Source organism: Sander lucioperca, chromosome 5 (assembly GCF_008315115.2).
Source record: "Sander lucioperca isolate FBNREF2018 chromosome 5, SLUC_FBN_1.2, whole genome shotgun sequence".
NCBI lineage: Eukaryota > Metazoa > Chordata > Actinopteri > Perciformes > Percidae > Sander > Sander lucioperca.
This window is the reverse complement of record NC_050177.1, coordinates 25458563-25465930: the sequence shown is the minus strand read 5'-3', so window position 1 is coordinate 25465930 and position 7368 is coordinate 25458563. Positions and strand designations below refer to the sequence as shown.

At 42.2% G+C, this 7368-nt stretch overlaps 1 long non-coding RNA gene across 1 annotated transcript; it reads right to left on the bottom strand.

Annotated features, from left to right (window-relative positions):
• Positions 1–1757: 1757 nt before the first annotated feature.
• LOC118495079 lies at positions 1758–7019 on the bottom strand. Its single transcript, XR_004897394.1, has 2 exons — positions 6977–7019; positions 1758–1859 (listed from the first exon to the last, which is right to left on the bottom strand). It is a non-coding gene; the product is annotated as an uncharacterized LOC118495079 (long non-coding RNA).
• Positions 7020–7368: the final 349 nt, after the last annotated feature.

Genomic DNA, 7368 nt, shown 5'->3' with positions numbered 1-7368 from the left:
ATATATATATATATATATATATATATATATATATATATATATATATATTTGGGTGGGTCATGTTTTGGTCTCGGAACAAATTTACAGGCCAGACTGTTGCGTCGTGCCATTTGATTCATTTATACAGAACCCTGTGTAGTAATCTACTCTGGAGGGTGTGCTGTAGTGATGCACTTTAAACAATCCACTTGCTGTTTTGACACTCCATCAGCTTTCAGTATGGGTAGAAGGTGCGCAATTCAAGCCCCTTGAGGCAAATTAATGATTTGTGATATTGGGCTATATAAATAAAATTGACTTGACTTGACTTAAGTACCAGCCTTGGGAAGAAACATATGGGTAAGAGGACCATGAATAAGGAGGCGGGAATGTAAGGCAAATGAGAGGAGATGAAAGGAGATGCCATGATTACATGTTTAAATGTCAGAATTCTATGAAATTGATGTTACAACTCATGCCACAAGCTGTCTCATACATATAACCCACCTCTTAAACCAAACTCTTTTCCTTCCTGCCTTTGTCCGGCCACCATGCTACTCTCCATACTTTCTCTCCATCCATAATTTTTTCCTTGTCTTCCTCCTTCTCTCTCCAACTTGCTGTCTCCTGATGTTCCTCTCACACTTATCTGTTTCTTAACCACATGTCCTTTTCTTTCACTCTCCGTCCCACCCTCCCTCCATCTCTTCCGCAGCTCTGCGGTGATATGAACTGATGTGTCAGCTGAGTTGATCATTCCCTCCAGCTGCTGTCTGCCAACTGCAACTCTCTTTCTCTCATGTGTCGCTGTGACTCTTTCTCCCTTCCCCTCTGCCTCTCCTTGTCACTCTCACCGCTTCTTGCCTTTATGCCATCTTTCACTCTATCATGTCTACTCCCCTCTCTTTCTCTCTTGCTCCTTCCCTCCCATCTCTGCTCCCACCTTCTCTTTTATTTCCCTCTGAGATAGGCCTGTCAGGAGGATTTAGCCACTTGTCCACAAGCAGTCTGATGTTGTTCTGTCTGCATGTGTATGTGTGCCACATGCTATATTGAGTACACATTTTGTTTGTGTGTGCGAGAGACAAAGAATGGGTGAGTGAGGGCGTGTGTGTCCCGTTGACATAAACCAGGTATGACCACAGCTGGGCCTTTCTCTTTGTTTTAGGAGCAGATATGAAAGTTCATTAGGTATGTTTCCATCCAAGTGAAGCCGAACAGACAGAGGAATGTAAACAAATTTGGAATCCAGGACAGATTGGATGAGTGAAAGAGAGAAGGAGACAGAGGGAGAGGGAAGGCTGGAAACAGATTTAGATCTCCACGCAGAGATGGGAGAGGGACAGAGAGCGAGGGAAGAGATGGAAAATACATGGATGAATATTGCCAAATTTAGATTCTCTGCAGGGTAAGGGAAGACAATCAACTGAAATGCCCCTCCGATGTGTTTTATTCCTCAACAGGTGTTCAATATACCTTGACCGCCCACTTTAACAAACTACTGTAGAGGGATGGATTGTGGAATGAAACTAGGGATCAATAAATAAATGGGTGGAATATAATCTAAATAAATTCTGAAATACATGCTTGTTATGAACCAGTGGTTCAATCAGGAGGGACTAGTTCACACATTTAAAGTTTCCTGATCTGTCAGCAGCATAATCACATTGATTCTGAAGTCATGATACTGGTGTGGTGTGTAGTAAGGCATGGATACCCGACCCGAGCCCGACGGGTCCCAACGGGTCCCGACGGTACCCGCGGGCCGGGCCGGGTTCGGACAGATATTTAGAAATTATGGTCGGGTTCGGGTTGGGCTTGGTCACATCAGCGCAATAAGGCATTTGTTGGAAAATGGTGCTGTGGCTCCTTTAAGAGAGCTCATTTCGTGTGTAAAGTGGGCACAAGAGAGATAGAGAAAGAGGAAGCAGACGTGTAGATGCGACCGAAGCAGAGTTGGTGGAATAAGTTTATGTTTTGTACACAGTGTGTGTGGTGTCCGAGATAAACCCCAGACTGAAAGCCAAGTTCATTCATCTGCTCACCAGAAACGGGATTTTAACCCCAACGTTGTATAACGTCGGCCCTGGAGGTAACGAGTCTCCCCTGGTTTTCTGATCACGGTCGGAATCGAAGCAAGCAGGAAAGGTTAACACATTGAACATTTTAAATTAAACAACTTATTAACGTGCGCTTGTTCCCCCGTGTGCGCTGATGTGCTCATCTGTTGAAATTTCTGAACGCCTTCCTATAGTTACTTAATAAAAGCGGGCTTTCCACACAAACAAACGTACATGTGTCATTAGTATGAAAAAAAAAACAAGATTTTAATTGTGTCGGGCTCGGACATAAATATCTTAATGCCTGTCGGGCTCGGGCCGGGTTCGGTCACGGCTCTGTCGGACACGGGCCCGGTTCGGACGGAAAAATTCGGCCCGATCAGACCTCTAGTGTGTAGGGTGTTGGCCAGATTTTGGCATCAGCATCAGGAGCTGGAAGCAGCAGGTCCAGCTAATTGGGTTGACATAGAGCACAATGATGAGTGATTTGCTCCAATGATGGGATGATGTGAACTGTTAATTCATTTTTGACACCCTGAGTCCCGCATGATACAGGGTTAAGCAAGATCAAGGTTTCGGTTAAATGTTTAAGAAAGTTAACATCCTGTGTTGTGCTTCACGTTCTAGTTGACACTTTCAATAATAAACCAAAACCGCAGTCTTTCCCTAACCTCAAAAGAATAGTTTTACATTTTGGGAAATGAACTTGCTTACTTTTGGAGAGTTTGATGAGAAGATTGATACTCCTTTCATGTCTGTACGCTAACTATGTAGCAGCCGATCAGCTTAGCTTTGAACAAACACTGGAAACAGCCTCACTGTGTCCAATGGTTACAAAATCCACCTACCACCACCTCTAAAGCTCACTTAACACATTAAAATTTGGCTGCAGCTTTTGAGTATTTTGGAAATCGAGTATTCTAGCGATCATTCCATTAATTAATTGGGTAATCGGATAAGAAATACTTTTGAATTTTAAAGAACAATAGTAAATATACAAAGGAGAAAATAAGACAGGCTTCTTTAAATACCTCTCGACCACCTATCTCAAGGAATGGTTTGAGTCCTACTTTGTTTAATCCCTGCAGTAAAATAACTTCCTGAAGTCGAAACTGGTTGCTGCGCAACCTCACAGTGACCACAAGCTACTCAACATAACCATAAAATACATTAATAATGATTAAGTGGCTGCAAGTGGATATATATTGCAAGAGTGAATATTGTTGGGAAAACACATCAAATAGGATTTTCTATGACCATTTAGTGACTTGTCAGATACATCAATTAACGTTTTCTCATTATGTTGACAACAAACTTACAAAAATTTGTCAGCATTACGTTTATCTCAAAATGTTTTGCTAAGTTTTCCTAATTTGCTGTTGCATTGCAAATTAATAGTATACAGAATACTTGTAATGTCTAGAAAACAGGGTTGACATTGAAGCTTTCAAAAGAATCCCACTCATAATTACCATTTGGAGGTTGACATGAACAGCATTTACAAGTCGGAAACCGGTAAATACTGTGACAGTCAAGACAGATAGCTATAGTTGACATGACACAGTGCTACTACTCATCACTTGGAGGTTTACACTCAGACATCCTAGGTTAAGACTTGAAGGCTCTGCTGACAAAGTAGTCTGCTCTCAGGTGTAAAATAACAGTATAAGTGGTTAAATATGCTACCTGTGTGCACTAATTGGCTTGAGATTGAATCCCGCCACAACTTTCTCTTCAGGGCTGTCTACGATGTTGTATTCCAACTGTCTCAAATAACAAATAGTGGACCGCTTACTTTGCCTTTTAATTAAATTAAACTTTCCATGCATGCATGGTAACTGTATGGCATATGTAAGAAATTGCAGGGTATGCTGAACTCCAACACACACACACACACACACACACACACACACATGGCAGTAGCCTACTTTGCCTCACAGCAACATGGAATATATTACCAATATAATAATATAATAATAATAATAATAATACTTGTCACTACACATTTGTCACATTTGCTGGTAACCTGTAGCCTCAATCCATATGAGTAGTATATACATGGCAGGAATGCGCGTGCACGTGTGTGTAGTGGTACGCGCATGTCTTTCTAGCGTTTTGATTGGTCGAACCTCCGTGCACGTCTTCCGTGCACGCTGACGTAATGACGTCATCGCGTCCTTACGTTCGCGGCGCTACCGTGTCTCTAGCGGCCGATTCTGGGAGCGCATCCTTACGTACGCACTGCGACCGGGTCTCTAGCGGCCGATTCTGGGAGCGCATCTCGCGGACGTAATGACGTTATCGCGTCCTTACGTTCGCACTGCGACCGGGTCTCTAGCGGCCGATTCTGGGAGCGCATCTCGCGGACGTAATGACGTAATGACGTTAGAGCGTCCTTACGTTTGCACTGCGACCGTGTCTCTAGCGGGCGATTCTGGGAGCGCATCTCGCGGACGTAATGACGTTAGCGCGTCCTTACGTTCGAGCTGTGGGTGTGTCTCTAACGGCCGATTCTGGGAGCGCATCTCGCGGTCAGACCTTGACCAATTTCTTTGCGGTCGAGACTGGGCACACAGCTCGTGGTCTGCTAGCTAGCTTGTTACCACGTTTTTTCCCCTAACAAAGGCCTCTGGAATTTTTGCTTTTTTTTTAATTCTTTCTGTTTGAAAGAAAAAGAGACTGCATTTTTCCAGCAATGCACATTACAACGTTTTAATAGCAGACCTTTTACCTGCTATCTTGTTCACTTTTCTATCCTCCGTTTTTTAGCTAGTCTGCTAGCTAGCTTTGCTACCACGTTTTTCCCCTAACAAAGCCAGCCTGTGTTGTTCTTTTAAGAGGATTCTTTTCCAGCAACATCTACAAGGGTAAGTAAATTTTAAAAGCATATCTTCTGTTTAAGCATATTGTAAGATATTTAATGCATTTGTAAGATATTTAATGCATTCAGTCATTTATGAATTAAAAAGCCTGTTGGTGGGTTGTCCCTTTATGGCGGTAGTAAAAAGGTGTTAAAATAAAAAAAAACGTTTGTTAGATCATGTAAAAAAGGGGGTTGCCTATTGTTAGCTTGTACCCAGATAGCAATTTATCTTTGGCCCAAATGTGGCCCACATATGCAGTTCTCTTATGGCCCACATTTGGCCTTGAATGACGGCGCTGACCTCAGGTGAGTGTGGCTCCCGAAACTCAGCCACAGGTCCCCCTAATGTGGCCCAAATGTGGCCCACATATGCAGTTCTCTTATGGCCCACATTTGGCCTTGAATGACGGCGCTGACCTCAGGTGAGTGTGGCTCCCGAAACTCAGCCACAGGTCCCCCTAATGTGGCCCAAATGTGGCCCACATATGCAGTTCTCTTATGGCCCACATTTGGCCTTGAATGACGGCGCTGACCTCAGGTGAGTGTGGCTCCCGAAACTCAGCCACAGGTCCCCCTAATGTGGCCCAAATGTGGCCCACATATGCAGTTCTCTTATGGCCCACATTTGGCCTTGAATGACGGCGCTGACCTCAGGTGAGTGTGGCTCCCGAAACTCAGCCACAGGTCCCCCTAATGTGGCCCAAATGTGGCCCACATATGCAGTTCTCTTATGGCCCACATTTGGCCTTGAATGACGGCGCTGACCTCAGGTGAGTGTGGCTCCCGAAACTCAGCCACAGGTCCCCCTAATGTGGCCCAAATGTGGCCCACATATGCAGTTCTCTTATGGCCCACATTTGGCCTTGAATGACGGCGCTGACCTCAGGTGAGTGTGGCTCCCGAAACTCAGCCACAGGTCCCCCTAATGTGGCCCACATATGCATTTCTCTTATGGCCCACATTTGGCCTTGAATGACGGCGCTGACCTCAGGTGAGTGTGGCTCCCGAAACTCAGCCACAGGTCCCCCTAATGTGGCCCAAATATGCAGTTCTCTTATGGCCCACGTTTGGTTTAGTTTGAAATGTAAACAGACTACAGATAACTAGTTACCCAGTTTAAAAAGTAACCATTTTAATTACTTTATCAAAGTAGTGAAATTTATTACATCTGATTACTTTTTGATTAGTATTCTAAACATGTTTATAACTGGGCTATACAGCTGAATAACAGTGAATTTAAACCAGGCAGTTTAAACCTCACAGTAGTACCAACATAGTCAGACTTATAAAATGCAATATCTACATAAAGCTACATATAAGCTTTTTAATTGAAAAGATTTTTTCAGATGTAACCCCATTGTAATACTAAATTAATTACATTTTTCCTCAGTGACTAGTTACATGCAGTTTCTTGCTCCCAAACCTATAGAAACACAGTGAACCAGCAGCTATCAGGGTGCGGCAGCTGACTGATGTGCATTCGCAGACTCAAACAGTTTAGAATTACAAATTTACAAATGTTCCCTAAATACCTCAATTGCCTCAGAAATGCCATGGTAGATGCTTGCTAGCCCTAACCCTGCACCCAGAGAACCTCTAGTGCATACTCAGTTACTGCAGTAAGGAAAGTCAGACGGGTGTATGGTAAAAGTTAGCTTGAAAATAAAGTTTTTAGGCAGCTTGGACTGAATTTTGTAATGCTTTTTATTTGCACATTTAACAGTTAAGACTGGTCCTGGCTGGTTTCTGTCTCAAGTTCTCTGGCTGTTTGTCTTTTTAACTCTGGAACTTGGAGATTGTTTCAAGCTACAAATTGCCTTGAACCTTTTCAAACTCAAAAGTGGGCCTATGTTGACAATACCTGACCAATTTGGTATTCCTAGCTTCATGTTTAGGTTAAGTGTGTTCAGTATTATAGTTTTGTCATTTTAAGAAAAAAGGAACACATACCAATATTGAACATTTGAAAACACACTAAAAGAAAATTAATCTTAACATTTACTAAAATAGAACATGTTAATAGTATAAAATGAATCTTAACCAATCTATAAAACACAATAAAACAACTATTTACGTGTGTGTGTGTGTGTGTGTGTGTGTGTGTGTGTGTGTGTGTGTGTGTGTGTACCCCCAGGATCCTCCAACTTAAATTCAAGGCTTTTTAAGACCTTTTTAATACCATTTCAAATTAAATTCAATGCCAACTTCGTACCCATTCCGACAGAAGAATGAGGGGAAAATGTAAAATCTGTATACATTTTTCAACCCTAGAAAATAATGATGTACAAGTAGGCTACTTGAATTAAATAAAACATTTTATTTAAATTATCAGTCATTTAATACAATTTACTGAATAATATAATCGAATTAAATAAGATATATTACACTGCATAATTTTACTTTTACTTTTGGTACTTTAAGTATATTTTGATAATACTTTTGTACTTTAACTTAAGGGAGATGTTG